Consider the following 15,592-nt stretch of genomic DNA (forward strand, 5'->3'; position numbering starts at 1 on the left):
GAAAAGCAATCCTCTCTGAATTGTGTGTGCGCTCATGGAGTCAAGCGTTAAGAAAACGAACACTCCTCCCTGCAGCAGCCACCTGACAGCTCGCTCATGTGGCAGAAAGATCACCAGCGGAGGCTGCTTTTGTTGCTAATAGGGGAGCACTTGGTTTTACCTGCGACGAGACTCTCTGACAGGTCTTTTGAACGAACTTCCGCTGTTCCTCCCTCTGTCAGGAAAAGTCAGACTTGAAATCTTGCATACCCTGCAGGGTGGAGGGAATCCCTAAATTAGAGAAATATGGCTGTTTTTTTCCCACCTCCCTTCCCCCAGGCAAGGTGCTTTATCCAACACACAGAAAGGCTGACATTTCCTGTCTGCTCCACCCTTCTTGATATGTGTGCCCAAAATCTGCAGAGGTTTTCAGACTTTTAATTTGTTGAACAGCCTGATTCTAAAATTAAAAGTGTTTGGATACATTCTAACCGGCTAAAATGGAATCTATCTCTTATTTCCTCTTTTAGAAGAAGCTCGGTATATTACAGGAGGCAATTTATAAGACGGGCTATTTTTGGTAATTTGTCAGCTATTGAAATGAGTTCCGTTTGGCTTGGTTTGATTCTATAAAAATAAGTTGTAATAGTGTTTGTATCAGAATGGGGCCCTGTTCTTTGAAATGTCCTTGGCACATATAGGGGTGTTTTTTGTGTTTTGTTTTGTTTTGTTTTGTTTTTTTAGGGTACCCAACTCCGGATGAAGCCAGAAGAAGTGAAGGATAGCATGAAGCAGCAGAGACAGGAGTTTGAACAGGGGAAGGAGAATGGGAGAGGCATTAAAAATCAAATAAGGAATGCATATAAATTCCTTAGGATTTTCTAAAATATTAATAATTATTATCATCATCCTGTTGTGAAAATTCTTTACATAATGTTTGCTAATTGGCCTTTCGAAAAAGATTCATTCTCTGAGCATTTTGACAAGTTCAGTGGTCATTTTGTAAGTGCTATGTGTTGAAATTCAGAGAATTAGAATTATTCCAAAGAGAAAGCAAGAGGCTGACATGTGGATTTGGATGGAAGTTATTTCGAATTTCCAGAATACATATTTTTTTGGGTGGTAGCTGGTTTCTGTTAATTCATAAATAGATCATAAGATTGAGAGTGGTGTTCCATATGATTCTGTTTTCAAAGCTTCAGAACCCCCACTTGAAAATGAGAGAACTGTAACTTGACCATTTACACTAAATAATTTCAATTCTTTTTTTTTTTTTAAAGATTTTATTTATTTATTTGACAGAAAGAGAGATAGCGAGAGCAGGAACACAAGCAGGGGGAGTGGGAGAGGGAGAAGCAGGCTTCCTGCCGAGCAGGGAGCCTGATGTGAGACTCGATCCCAGGATCCTGGGATCATGACCTGAGCCGTAGGCAGACGCTTAACGACTGAGCCACCCAGGCGCCCAATTTCAATTCTTTACTTCCAAGGTTCCATTTGACTGTTTGATTTCATGTATAGTAGTAATTTGTCAGCTAGAAATTTATATGTAGATTGAAATAAAAAAGTCAAATGGAAGCTTGGGATATTTACACGCACATATAAGAACCACAGATGAAAAGGACTTCAAGGTTGGGACACACACACACATATATGAACCACAGATGAAAAGGATTTTCAAGGGGTGTGGATCTCTTTAGAACTGGTTTTCATGAGGTGCAGATAGAAGTCTTCAATATTGTATTTCATTCTGCTGCATTACTATTAAAGAAATTTGCCATTATTACCATTTTTATAGTCTCCAAACACCAGGTTTTCCAATAAAAGTGCAGTGATCACTGCCCACTGTTGTATTTAGTTTACCTGAGTACTTCATTTTGCTCACTCGTATCAGGGCCCTGGATAGAATTATAAGGCATGTAGACATGACTTCTCTACATTTATTATTACCTAGTACAGAAGCTGAAAACTCTATTTAGGCATATAGTTTTTTCTTTCTAAAGAAGAAAAGCACTGCGTATGATCTGGGTTAACTTCTTAAATTCACTACTGGTTTGGTTTGACCTCTGGTTTACCTAGAACTATAACTTTGTACCCTGCTGAATGCAGCTCCCATATTAGAGTGGCCCACTTTGGAATTTTGTTTAAAATGTAACATAGTTGTTAAGAGCACATGGCCCAAGCCCAGAGGCAGGAACTTCAGACTTTGTTTCCACCACCTTAGAGCTGTGAACTTGGCAAGCTCCTTGAATGAATGAACATTATTAGAGATTATTATTTTTCATATTATAAGTTATATTGTATAACTTGTGTAAGTTATATTTTAGTAGTTTTTCTATTGTTAAAAGACCCTGAAATAATTAGATACCAAAATCTTTTTTTTTTTTAAGATTTTATTTATTTATTTATTTGTCAAAGAGAGAGAGTGCGTACAGGTTGGTCCCATCCAGAAGTAGAGGCCGCCATGTTAGCTGGAAGAGTGGATTTTCCAAGCTCCCAGCAGAAAGAAAATCCAGAATAAATTGTGACTAACAAGTTGGATCGGAATGAACACAGCTGCACTGTGATCCCCCATGATCATCTGTTTGGGAGAAAACAGCATCGGGGCTTTTCCCCAATCATGCTACATCAAAACCCATTCATAAAACTGTCATCGTGAAATAGCAAATGCTCTGTCAATGGCCCGATGATCCAGATTGGGAGTCTGAAAACAAGTAAGACTGCTTGTTTCCTGAACCATGAATATACTTACATTTTGCATGCATTATTCTATAAACGGTCTAAGTATACATGGATTCATCCATACCTCTAGGCAGGTAGTACATACTTAGAAAATATATTACTTTCCAACTCCCTTAACAACTGTTCATCATTGATACTTAGTGAGCACCTTCCTCAAGGAAAACCTCAATGTGTCATGGGGACATTTATAGCTTGACCAGTGTTTGATTGAAAAAAGCTGGTTTTTGTCTGTTTCTTGAGTGATCCAGAATCATTTTCAGATAAGGCTATCCATATCCCAGCTATAAACCATCTGCAGCACAGCTAGCTTTTAAAAGTGACATGCAGTCATATTCCACAGCTATTACCAGAGCGTCCTAAACATTTTCTCAACATCTCAGACTTTTTTTCCCCCCACTAGGCAGCTGCATGCTTGGAAAGTTCCCAGCATCAGTTGTGCCAGAGTTAAAAATCACCTAACACCCACATAAAGATTTTTTTCCCCCTTTATGAATTGGGCTTTAAATCTTTACCTTGATTTAGTGAGAAAATAAAATTGGGGCAATAGTCAAATGTCTCATTTGTATATATTTGTATGAATTCTGTAACCTGGAGGATATCTCCAATCCAAGGAAATGTAACCATTAACCCACAGCTAAACAGTTTCCAAAGAAGCCTTTTCAAGGAATAGCTTTTAAATGCCCAAGGAGCTCAATCTAACGGCAGAGATATTTGAAATATACACAAACATACAAGGCTTTTAGATAAACACATTTTCAGGGAGCTTTTGATGAAAGTGATAAGTTACATTCTCTACAACTACACACACTGTATTTTATTACCCTTCAGTAGACACTTATCAGCTATAAATGTTGGGTGGTTTAGGCTAGGAATCAACCCTGAGGGAAACAGTGGGAGGACTCTGGGACTCACAGTTCTATAGATCAACATAAACCTGAGACTCAATTTTATTTTCATTTATTAAAAAGGTCTGTGGTCCGCTCCTGCAATTTCAAATCCATTAGCTTCCTGCCCCCTTTAAGAAAAAAAAGAAGGTAACTGCAGATTTTATGGACTGATTGCTGATGGCTATGCTACTGCTCTATGCGTTTTGAGTGGAGAGTCCATTATAGATACATTATCCATAAACCATGTTTCCAGTGGAACCCGTAGCTTCCAATCTGACTGGGGAATGAGTGGAGTTGGCTTGGTCAAAGAGAGGCTGGGGAAAGGGTCAGGTCTCTTGGAAGCTAACACAGGGTAGGCACCGGTATAAATTACAAACGTTCTTCCTACTTTCACATAATTATGTCTCAAATGTGCAGCGGTTGGATTTCGTTAACCAGCCACCAGATGAACTTGGAAATCATATCGACAGTAGATTAGAGTGGGAGTTTTCAACCTTTTTCCCTGCCATGTATGTTCAAACAATATATTTGTCTGTCTTTGAAACTCGTTGCTTCTGGCTGCTCATATTCGACAGCTGACTGTGCCCATATGGTTTTTCCCTAGTCTCAGGTGTACTGCGTTTAAACCTTTTTCAACAAAGATGCAAAAACATTTTTAATGGCAATAAAACAGATGAAAATATGGTTTTCTATTTCCTTCTGTAACCCTAAATCTTTGATTTCCAAAAAGAAGACAAAAGTTAAATATGTATTCTGTGTGATTGCTTGATTTCCGTATCCAGTAACTTCTCTCTCTGTGAAAGGGACAGAAGAACAATAAGAACAATACAACTGGCATTCCTATAAGAGGAGACTTCTTTGAGGACAGATCTCATTGATCTTTAAGTTCTAGTGCACTACAGACCTTATGCTTGGCTCACGGTAAATGACCAATGATTTTGTCAAACTGAGCTGGATTTTTTTAAGTGTAATTAATTGCATGAAACTAAGGTGTTCATTCTTAAAATGGAAAGGTATTTCTTTTCCATTATTAATGCAAAGGCGATGTGACTTGGGCAAAGCACAATGAGAATTTAATTCCTTTTTTTTTTCTGGTGACTTTAATTTATGTGGTCCTTTTCAGTCCACTACCTACACACATTCCCCTCTACAGCCTGAAGTTTCTACTTGGATTTGCCAGTATGCATCAGAGATGTGGAGGGGTCTTACATACCTCTTCCTCAATATTTGGGTTTTGTCTAAATGGTACAGTCAGATAGCCTACTCTGATTTTTTTTTTTCTTTACTATATTTTTTTAAAGCCTGTTTTGGTTCATAGAAAAATTGAGAGGAGGGTATAGAGATTTCTCATATACTCTCTGCCCCTACACATGAATGGTTTACTCCATTATCAGCCTCTCCCGGTGCCCTGAAATGGTACATCTTTTACACTTGAGGAACCTACATTGACATATTGTAGTCACCCAAAGTCATAATTTACCTAGAATTCACTCTTAGTGTTGTAATTTCCAGAGGTTTGGGCAAGTGTGTAATAAATAACATGTATCCATCATTATAATATCATAGAGTATTTTACTGCACTAAAAATCCTCTATGCTCTGATTTAATAGCACGTTGCATCCATTCATCAATTAGTCCTGCCCACCAGTCTGTCATTTCTGACAATTATTTTAATAGTTTTGCTTTGTAGTGAATACAAATCTAGGTTTAAGGTCTTTTCTTTCATTAACTGAACTTCTCTGACAGACACTTACCCTTCCTCCCCGACGTTCCTAATCTGCCTATTGCTTTTAAGGTTTTGCTACGTATGTCACATTATATAAAATGTTTCGATCAGACATTAACTCTAAAACTCTGTGGGGTCAGCATTATAATCGTGGTCATCAGCTAGCAGCCACAGCTACTCATCTATTTAGAGCTTAGAAGACTTTGAATATGGAGCCTCATCCCACCCCACCCCCCTACCTCGTTCCATCCTTTTGGAAGTCCTGCCTTGATGGGAGATTTTACTGTTAGGTCCCGTCTTCACAGAGCTGTCTGTCATCAGGCACAGCTGCCCCACCAGAAGCGTGGGGTACCCATTGGCAGGTCTGCTAACAGAAGCTGTTAACAAAGATCTGCTGACCCTGTGCTCTTTAAAGATGTTTTAAATTCCATCCTTTGATGCCCTTTGCCCTTTGACAGGAAGACATCAGCCCCTCATCTCGGGCCACTGGGCTGGAATAGACAACCCAATGACAGTGGAATCACTATGCCTTGGTGGAGATACGTTCTGAACTCACAATTCTAAAATTTAAAAAAATCACCAAAGCATCGTCCTCTCCACCCACGCTGAATTCCCAGAATACACTGTGCTCCCTGCTCATCATTCTGACTTGTCAAAAGAAGTTCCAGATACGGCTTTTCCAGCCATGGCCTCTAACAAACTGGGAACAGTTCAAACAGGTGAGATTAGCTGTGAGAAGCAGTACCTTTTATTCAGCATCCACAACTATAATGTAGTAAGTAGGACTAAGAAAAATAGTAGAGAATTTTCAAAATGCGAGGCCCCAGAACCATTATTGTCTGTGGTCACGTTAGCCCTCAATAAGACCACAAAGCCAGACAGTAAAAACTGGGAGCCTGTGGTTCTCTCCTAGCTAAGGGAGACGAGAAAACAGAGAGGGAGCGGCTATGTTTTCTTTTTACTTTTTTTAGGGAACTCCTCATGAAGTCAGCCTTTCCCGGCTCAGCCCCGGTCTGACCACTGCACAGCGGTGGTTCTGTCTTTTCTAGGTACCGTGTGCTTTGTCACGGACACCATATGCCTACTGTGGTTAAACCTTTGCCAGTCCCCTCCCACCCTCCTAGAAGAAGAGTCGTTTCTGGGTAGAGAGAGAGAGAGAGAGAGTGTGTGTGTGTGTGTGTTTATGAGAGAGAGCTAGAGAGAGAGGCTGAGTCCTTTCTGCCACCAGTATCCAGGCTGACCCCATGTAAACACACACTGTGTGTGACTCTTATGTATAAAGAAAGTCTCAGTTTCCAAGACTGTGATTAGCATCACCCGTCTTCATGTAAACTTTTATTTTGAGGGAGTGCTTCTTTGAAAATAAAATGGACAAGAAGATTCTCACATTTTCACCATCACTGGAAGTAGCTTTGCACAAGCGCAGAATCTCAAGTTTAAAACAGCAATGCTTCTTGCTAGTAGTGGTGCATCCTTAGCTCAGAGCTCCTACTGCACTGGGTGAACGGAATCAAAGCCTATCCAAACAGGCAAACAATTACAGAGGTAGGCATGGCCTTAGACACTCTTTCCCAACCACTTCATTTCACGGATAAAGGAGCCGTGTCTCAGTGAGGTGTAATGACTTGCTGCTTAATAACAGCACAGTAGGCAAAACTAGGTCTCTTGATTCCCATCTGTCAAGAGCTTCTTCTAATACACAACCTCGGTAATTCTCAGCAAATTGTCTGAAAGGGGTTGAGTGATGCCCTGGATCCTTGACATAGGCATTATCGATTTTCTCAATAGCATCAAATTTCCAATGATGTTTTACTTAGCCTAATATAAAAAATCAGCTCTGATTACGTGCAGATCCATCTCACTCAAGTGAGAGATAGCCCAGATGCATGTTCAGTGGTGACAGAACAACAATTTGGAGATGGCACGTTGTTTATATGTAATCCACAGGGTGCACGATCTCTGTGCTCTTATTCACAGTGTGGTTCTTTCAGTTTTTCAGTTTACCTCTTCTTGTGGGCTGATTGCTTTTCACTGAGGAAACGTGGACAAGTGTTCTTTTTAGAAAAAAAAAGAAAGTGTCGATTACAACGCAAACGAGAAGCAAATGAGAAAAATAGATCTAGGCATCCCAGCTCAGCCCCCTTCGTGGTTCCCTGGCAGCGCTGCCGCCATCCTCATTGCTTAGCACATAATTAGCCTGGGTATTGGAAGCCCACGTTTGTAGATCTCACTTACCACATTTCCTGTATATTACTAAACATTTCAAACCGAGACAGAGAGAAAGCAGGAGAAAGTGATTTCCACTGGCAAAAAGGCTCACATTTCTTCTGTCTTGTAAAACAAAAGAGGAAAAATAATGGTAAATTACTCTTACGGTGCCTTCTTTTCTTAAACATCCCCCCGCTCCTTTCTCATCCTGTTTTAAATAAAACCCGATGATGCAAAAAGACCGTTTGCCTTCTGACTGTGCAGTCCATCAGCTTGCCATGAAAATGTTTTCTTATTTTTATTTTATTTTTTTTAAATGGCTACATATTAAAAGTGAACCAGTCTTTGCCAGCTTTGGATAAAAGGCTATTTATTTTCAACCAATTTGATAGCTGCAGTTTTCAGTAATTGAATTTTCTGTGGTCAGAAAAGCAGTAATCTTAGAAACCAAATAAATATTTTTTAATAAAATGGAACACTGAGAAACCCTATAATAATGTCAAAAATGTAGCCACTTATGGATGGATAAATATTTTAAGAAATTTACATTTCACCCAAAGCTTTATGCTGTTAGCTTCCCTGGAGATTTTGAAGAGCGTAACATTTTGCTTTGGGAACGGAACAATGTGGGGCTCAGATGAAATATACACACCCTATAGAAACCTTGCTGGTTGTTAATGTCTCAGAAGCTGGTAGCTTTATCAATGCCCCTAGCCAACAGTCTGCATACACCAGGGTTTCTCTGTCTTGGTACTGCTGACACTTGGGGCCAGGTAATTCTTTGTTGTGGGGGGCTATCCCGTGCATTGTAGGATGCTTAGCAGCTTCTCTGACCTTTACCCACTAGATATTTGCACCTACCCACCCTGTTCTGACAACTAAATATGTGTCCAGACATTGCCAACTATCTCCTGGTCTGGGGTGCAAAATCAGCTGCAGTTGAGAACTACTCGTCTATGGAAGGGCTCAAGTAAATTTGATACATATTTTGGTGAATCTTATGTTCCTGGAATGTTGGTTCCTTTCACTAGTTGATCATTTGATGGCTTGTATTATTTTGAGCGTGAACAAAAGCCCTCAGAGTGACCTATGAAGACCCAATGCTGTAGAAAGCATTTAAATAGCCAATAAGCATGAGTTGAGAGAGGAAGTATGGTTCAGATAGTTTTATGTTTTGATGTAATATTACTTTATTGGAAGCATTCAAGTTCTTATCTTGGCTCCACCATCACCTCCGTGACAGACTTTAGGCAATGACTAACGTTAGACAATTACCTTTATTGTGTTTCTGTTTTTTTCCACAATAGAACAGAAATGGTACAATTGACGTGTTCAAATTCCTCACTACATATATTGTATTGAGTGACTAGTGAGATCCAGTGTTTATATATAAACTGAATTATTTCTTACAATTTTTGTCATGAAAATATAAAACTTAGGAAATTTTGGCATCAGTTTTTTTTAATTTCCCTGTTTCTACTCAGGATTTTTCCTAAGCCACTAAGAGTAGATTTTGTATTATCTGTCCTTTTACAAACTGGACCGGAAGAAGAAAAGCAGATCATTTTGAAGTTGCGAATGGAATGGAAGGCCAAAATGAAGTTGGTGGCACACAACTTTTTTTCTTCTGTCTGCCAAATAAGAATGGGCAGAACATAGTAAATGCTGTAATAATACTCTACGTTCACTGGGTTCCATGTTGTGATTGAAATTTCACATGAACAGAAGTCGTAGGCCATGATATTAAATTATTAGCCTTGATTCATGAAGAAAGCAAAAAATTCCTCCAGAAATACATCACAAGACTGAGAAGCACCACAAAAAGCCCCTAGAGAGACCCCTTTCTGATGATGTGAAGGCAGGCCATAGCAATTCTCAGCTACTTCCCATTCGGAATGATGCTAATAAGATGATAACATCAGGATTAAAAAAAAAAAAAAAAGCATAGCATAAGCCAATGTGTGGATTATATCCCCATTATCATTTCCAATAACATTTAACAGTATTCTTGTCCATCAGCACACATTTGGCTAGATCTATAAGCCAACAGCGGCAATGGCTCACCTTGGTGTGTGTGTTTTTAATCTTTAATGGCACATAACATGCAGTATTAATTTAAAATTCAATGAATACATAAGCATGGCATAGACCTAATTTCAAGGTCACAATTTTAAAAGTACAGATTTTTCCCTAACGGTTGCTTCCTTGATATTTTTTTGGAACTTCCCTGGAGGCAGTGGGCACAGTTTCGGAATAATTCCTCAGGTGTCCATTTGTTGAGAGAAAGGGGAAGGAACAGTCACATTTTGATGAGCGGATCCAGATCTATCCGTTGGCCTGGAAATTTTTTTTTTTTATCCTTCTGCATATGCATTTGTTTTCACTGACTTGATCCATTATTCAGTTAGATTAGTCCCAGTTTAATAATAACAGCCTCCCTCTAGCCTATGCCTTTAATGTTAGTGAAAACGAAAACCCAGGTGGTTTTCAACATGACACTAGGTGGAAATCAGTTATGAAATTACCTGTTTATTAATGACGTGTCAGGAGACTGACAAGCTAACGGCGAGTACCGGCTGGAGTAGTGCTAATGTAGAAATAACAAGACCATATTATGTGCAATATGTATTCTATAGAACTATAACTTTCATTCCCTGGGGACACCATTGAAATCCAGATGTTTTATCTCAAGATTTTAATCCCAGAGAGTGAAGATTTTAAAGTGAAATCAAGCACAATCGAAGTCGCTGTTTGGCTACACTTCCTTGCTGGGGGACCCATGTGAGCAAACATTTAGTACCAGATGTGCAAAGGATTAGTGTCGTATCAGTTAATTAGCCAGACGGGGCGGGGGGGAAGTCCTTTTGCAACTGCAGAAGTGGATTTAAAGCATAACTTTAAAATGCATGTTGAAGACTGGTCTATTGATTAGCGTCAGTGACACTTCCAAGGTTTGGTAGTTATGGAACAAAGTAAGAGCTGATCTAAATTGGGGAGAAATGAGTAATTTTATTTAAAAAAAGGAATTTTTACAGGAAGGTTTTACATTTTTATCATAAAGAGATCTGGCCACAACACTATAAATAATATACTGGATAGATTCATACACGCCACTTTTTTTTTTTTTTTTTTTAAGCAGGCAAAAATGTGCCATAAAGTTGATATTAGTACCAGGTAAAATAAACCAATGACCCTCACAACTTGGGTGGGGAGAGGATTTTTCTTTTTCATTTTCTTTTTCCCTCAGAGTTTTATAAAGTAACTCACACAGCAGATGGAGTGGAGAAATAGCAATGATCTGGTGATTCTGTATTTCTGCAAATAAATCCCAGTATATAACAAACAACTGAATAATTTTTTACCAAAATACACCCTTAAAGACGATATATCTCAGGAGCTGCATTTGTACCTACAAGCGGGTTGCACCCCGTTTTTCTAACACCCCATTTTAATACAAGCATGTTATCTCCCAGAGTCATCTCTCATCCTGGGGGCCAGTCCAAATGGAGTGTATGTAACAGCCGGCAGCTTTGGGCCTGAGTGTGGAAAGTAACCTGAAGCCATAAATGTCTTTAAGTCAAATAACTTCTGGACGCTAAGGATCCGTGCTCTAATACAAAATGGCAAGAGAATTAAGAACACATCAGTGTGCTTTTGCAAAAGAGAGGAAAAATATTACCTTTTTTACTCCTTTGGACTTCAAATTGCATTTTGGCAATTTCCCTGCACTTAAGAAACCTTCCCCATTGCACAAAATTGTGGGGCTGAATGCTTAACTGGTGGGAGGGCGAGGTGGGGTGGGGAAGATTTGGCTGGGGTAGATAATCTGTCTGTGTAATTAATGAAGCACATTGGCTTTTGTGCTAGGAAAACCAGGCAGTGGAATCGCCCATTGTGGATTCCCTGGAATTTAATTTCTAAAGAGGTAATGAGGTAGCAAAGAAAGCTTCAGATTTCAGCTCTGGTTATCACCTTCTCTGTCTGATGTGCTTTTGATGTCTCTTACTTCTGTGTTTCCTGTGATTTTTTTTCTTTTTCTTTCCTCCGTCCTAGCCCTTATCATATTATACTATTCAGCTATAGAATAGACTGCTGTTTGGACCTTGATTTCTTACGGTCCTACCTTTGAGCCAAGTTCCAGGCCCTTAAATAAGTGTGTAGTATGTCTTAAACATTGAAGAGCCTAGAGTAGTTTGTCATTTGCATTTCATTTTCTTGTGCATTTTCTTACTTGATGTTTACAACAGCCTTTTGAGGCAAGCATAATGAATATCTATAACCCCTACTTTACAGGGAATCAAATGATGAAACTTGCTTTAATACCACAAGTCGATAGGAAGAGCAGGAGGATTGGAACTAAAACCCTCAAATTCAGACCTTGTGTTCTTTCCACTGTACTTAGCTGATATGCTGTTTTGTGAGCAGGAAACATAATACCTCAGCTCCCAGAAAAATGTCAGTTGGTTAGGTGCTGCAATGAAAGCAAAATCATAATTTGGAATTTAAAAGTCTAGTTTTTGAAAAGAAAGGACATCCCTTTGTAAACAAATGTTTTGATGATTAAAGCCAGCTTCTCATCTCAAAAATACTTTTTCAATTTAGGCGCAATTTAATGAGAACCCCAGGATTGATAAGCCCTCAAAAAAGGAAAAAAAAAATCAAGTTTCAAAGGAGCAGTAGGGATTTGGAATATTCGTTGGAGCCTAAGGGATGTATAAAATCTACATGGTTATTTACATAAATTTCTTATAATTTCTATCACAAATATACTCTCGCTGTTTTCCCAAATCTTTATTTAATAATGATTATAATAAAATTAAGTTTATCTTCACTGCCTTGCTCTTGGTGCCAAGCAGCCAAAGTCGGCAATCCATTTTTTTTTTCCTTTTCAATAAAAGTCCCAGAATAGAAATAACATATGACTGTGTGATGCTTATGTTCATGGTGGTTCAAAAGCACCAAGTCCCAAGTGGAAATAAAATGTGGATAATTATGAGCAGACTGTAGTTATTCTTCCAGTTAAGGTAGGCAATGGCGTCTTCTGGTGTCTCCTAATTTATGGGGATTTGAAATCCCACAGGAGTTAGGAATTATCCCGGGGTAGTATCTTCTTTCATAGTCAGTTTCCAAAATGAGATCTGTTCCCCCTAGAAACACCAGATTTAGAAATCCAAAGGCTAGAAGAGATTATAGGAATAATTTTGTCCAAGGAGTGCTCAGTGGAAGTTTCATGCTTAGAATCAGTGTAAGGATGACCCTAGGTAAACCCCATAAAATGAGGGAACTCAGTGTCCAGTGTCTTCTAATGTAATAAAACTTCCTGGATACAATACCTGTCTTTATTAGCTAAAAAATTTGCTGTATTTATGGAATGCACGTTCACTTGTATTTTCCCTATCATAGATGCCTGGGTAGAACATGATTCAGTTCACTTAATAAAAATAAAAACAAAACCGAAAACAACAACAGCAAAATTCCTAATTTTTCCACTGTCTCCTCCCCAATGCAATCAGTCTGCAAGTCCTGTTGATTAAATATATTTTTTGCATTGTGTGTGTGTGTGTGTGTGCACGCACGTGCACATAAAGCCAACTCCTCTTGGATTTGGACTCTAGTCTATGTATACACTGTGTTTCTCATTAGTGAGAAATAGATCTTAATCCCATCTCTGATGTAGTCACTGAAACCAGGAGGATGGGATTCATTAATTAGCTTAGACAAATCAGGGCCCATCCCTGAAATGAGACTAAGTCCATCCAAATAGGATCGACTGAGTGTCCAAGAAGTAATGGGGGTGTTTTACTCAAGAAATAGTAGGATGAGGTAGGTGGATGCTGAACTTCAAAAGTAACTTGTCCGCTCTTAACATTTGCTCTAGTCTATTTTGTATTATCACCGGTGATCTATGAGACTATAAGCTTTCTTTGGGGCACCTGGGTGGATCAGTCAGACTCTTAGTTTCAGCTCAGGTCATGATCTCAGGGTGGTGAGATCGAACCCCAAGTCAGGCTCCCCCGCTTAGCGTGGCTTCTGCTTGAGATTCTTTCCCCCCTCCCTCTGCCTTCCCCTCTGCTCCTTCCCCCACTTGTGCTCTCTCTCTCTCTCTAAAATAAAATCTTAAAAAAAAAAGACTATAAGCCTTCCCTGATTAGGATCCATCCTATTCATATTTGTATCCTATAACAGCTACCCAGAAACTTTAGCATTTTCGTGAAGTGTTTGTCCAGTTGAATTATGTATGAACGCAGGGAAGGGATGGTCCAAGCAGGTGGGCCCTAGCGCACCAGGGTTTCTATCTCCTGTACCTGTGTGTCTTGGCTTTTTGACTTTAGTTTGTGCAGGATTAGCCTTCCTTTGTTTTTCCCACCCAGTATGACTCTTGGTATGTCTTTCCACCTTGAATTTCTCACAACCGAGACTCGCCTGACTGAGAAACTTTGACGTGTGCCTACGTCAGCAAAGGTTACACTGAGGCGGTAGCTTCCAGCTGAATTAGGTGGGGAGAAATGAGAGGGTAGGAATCCCTGCCAAACCAGCCATTCAGTGTGCTGGCTCCATGACAGCCTATCAGAAACATCCAGAGTCCGGCCAGAAACTATGTGATTTGGGTTCTGAAGACTCAAACACAGCTGGTTGGGATTTCCTTGTCCGTGTTTTATCCATCGGAGTTGCTATGGAAAGCAGTTTGCAATTCATTTGAGGATTCTTTACATATGCCCTGAAGTGTATGCGGCATTTAATTGAAAAACCACCAAATAAAGACTTCCGGGCCATGTAAAGGGGCTGCGTCGGGTGCCAACACTAAACTGCATGCCTCCGTGGCTTTGCCGTAAATGGATTTTGATACATGGAGATTCCCATTATTGAAAAATTATCTTTGCCAAAATTTCAGAAGGGGTACTTCAGGCCTCTGCGGGCCCCACTGGGAGTCGTAGAGGCAAACAGCCTCTACTCCAGTGTCATGTCCACTAAGCTACCAGTTCAGGAGACAGACTTGCTTCTAAAATCAGGTACTAACCCATCAGGAAGAACATGAGTTGAGGGCAGAAGAGTCTCTTTCCCCGTTTAAAAGAAATAATTAAAGAACGAAAGGAAAAATGGGAAGCAGGAGAAAGGGCGGGAGGAAGGAAGGAAGAAAAAGTGTCTTTGATTCCCTAAAATCTATTCACATTTATCAAGTCACATGAAGGGGAAGGATGTCTCAAAATGTACTTAGGAGATGATCTAAATGTTTAACTCTTTATTTCAGCACTTGTATTAGAAGCTTCCTCAACCCCCCCTTCCATGTCCACTTCCACGAAAAGTTTTTAAAAAGGAAAAGAACAAACATATTCCTTTCAAAAGCAATGTCTTCACCGCTGCTGGATGGATGATCCCAAAGGACACTCTTGACTCCGTTAGTCTATAGGAACACTCCTGTTACTTAACCTGAGGTAGCTTCTAAACAGTAGCAGTGCATGCACATGGGATGACAAAGGACAGTCCCCTCTCTCCCCTCAAGTGTAGGGCTTGCTTTTCAATTTCTTCTTATGGACAAAAACTGTCTGTATCACAGTAAGGAGAGGGGGGAGTTGTGGGAGAAGACGCTGGAAAAAACTAGCAAAGGGAAAAAAAAAAAAATGGAGAGCCAGCCTGGCACCAAAAATATAATTTAGTGTGCAGGTATTTGATTTGATAGAAAACCTGCATTGATTTAAAAAAATAGGTTCTTGACAAGGTCGTAATTCATTGAGAGAGGCCAAGCCCGCCGCTTAAGTTTGACATTCCCCTCCAACCTAAACCATAACTGGTTTTAGGTGATCCCCCGTGAGGGTAGCATGTTGCAGCTGGTGAAAAAATAAACACTCCTGAGCCCTGTGCTAACAGAATTTTTTTTTTCTTCTTTCTTTCTTTCCTTTTTTTTTCTTTTTTCTTTTTTTCTTTTTTTTTTTTGATTTATGCCATGAGCTAAGGAAAACAGTTACATATTTGTGAGTCCCAGTTTTGTTTGGCCTTTGCAAGCTTGCAGGATTGGTGTCCTGCTGAGGGAGAGGACCCACTGCAGAAACTGTAG

The sequence above is a fragment of the Mirounga leonina genome, unplaced genomic scaffold (assembly GCF_011800145.1).
Source record: "Mirounga leonina isolate KUSES-001 unplaced genomic scaffold, KU_Mleo_1.0 Mir_197, whole genome shotgun sequence".
In the NCBI taxonomy this organism is placed as follows: domain Eukaryota; kingdom Metazoa; phylum Chordata; class Mammalia; order Carnivora; family Phocidae; genus Mirounga; species Mirounga leonina.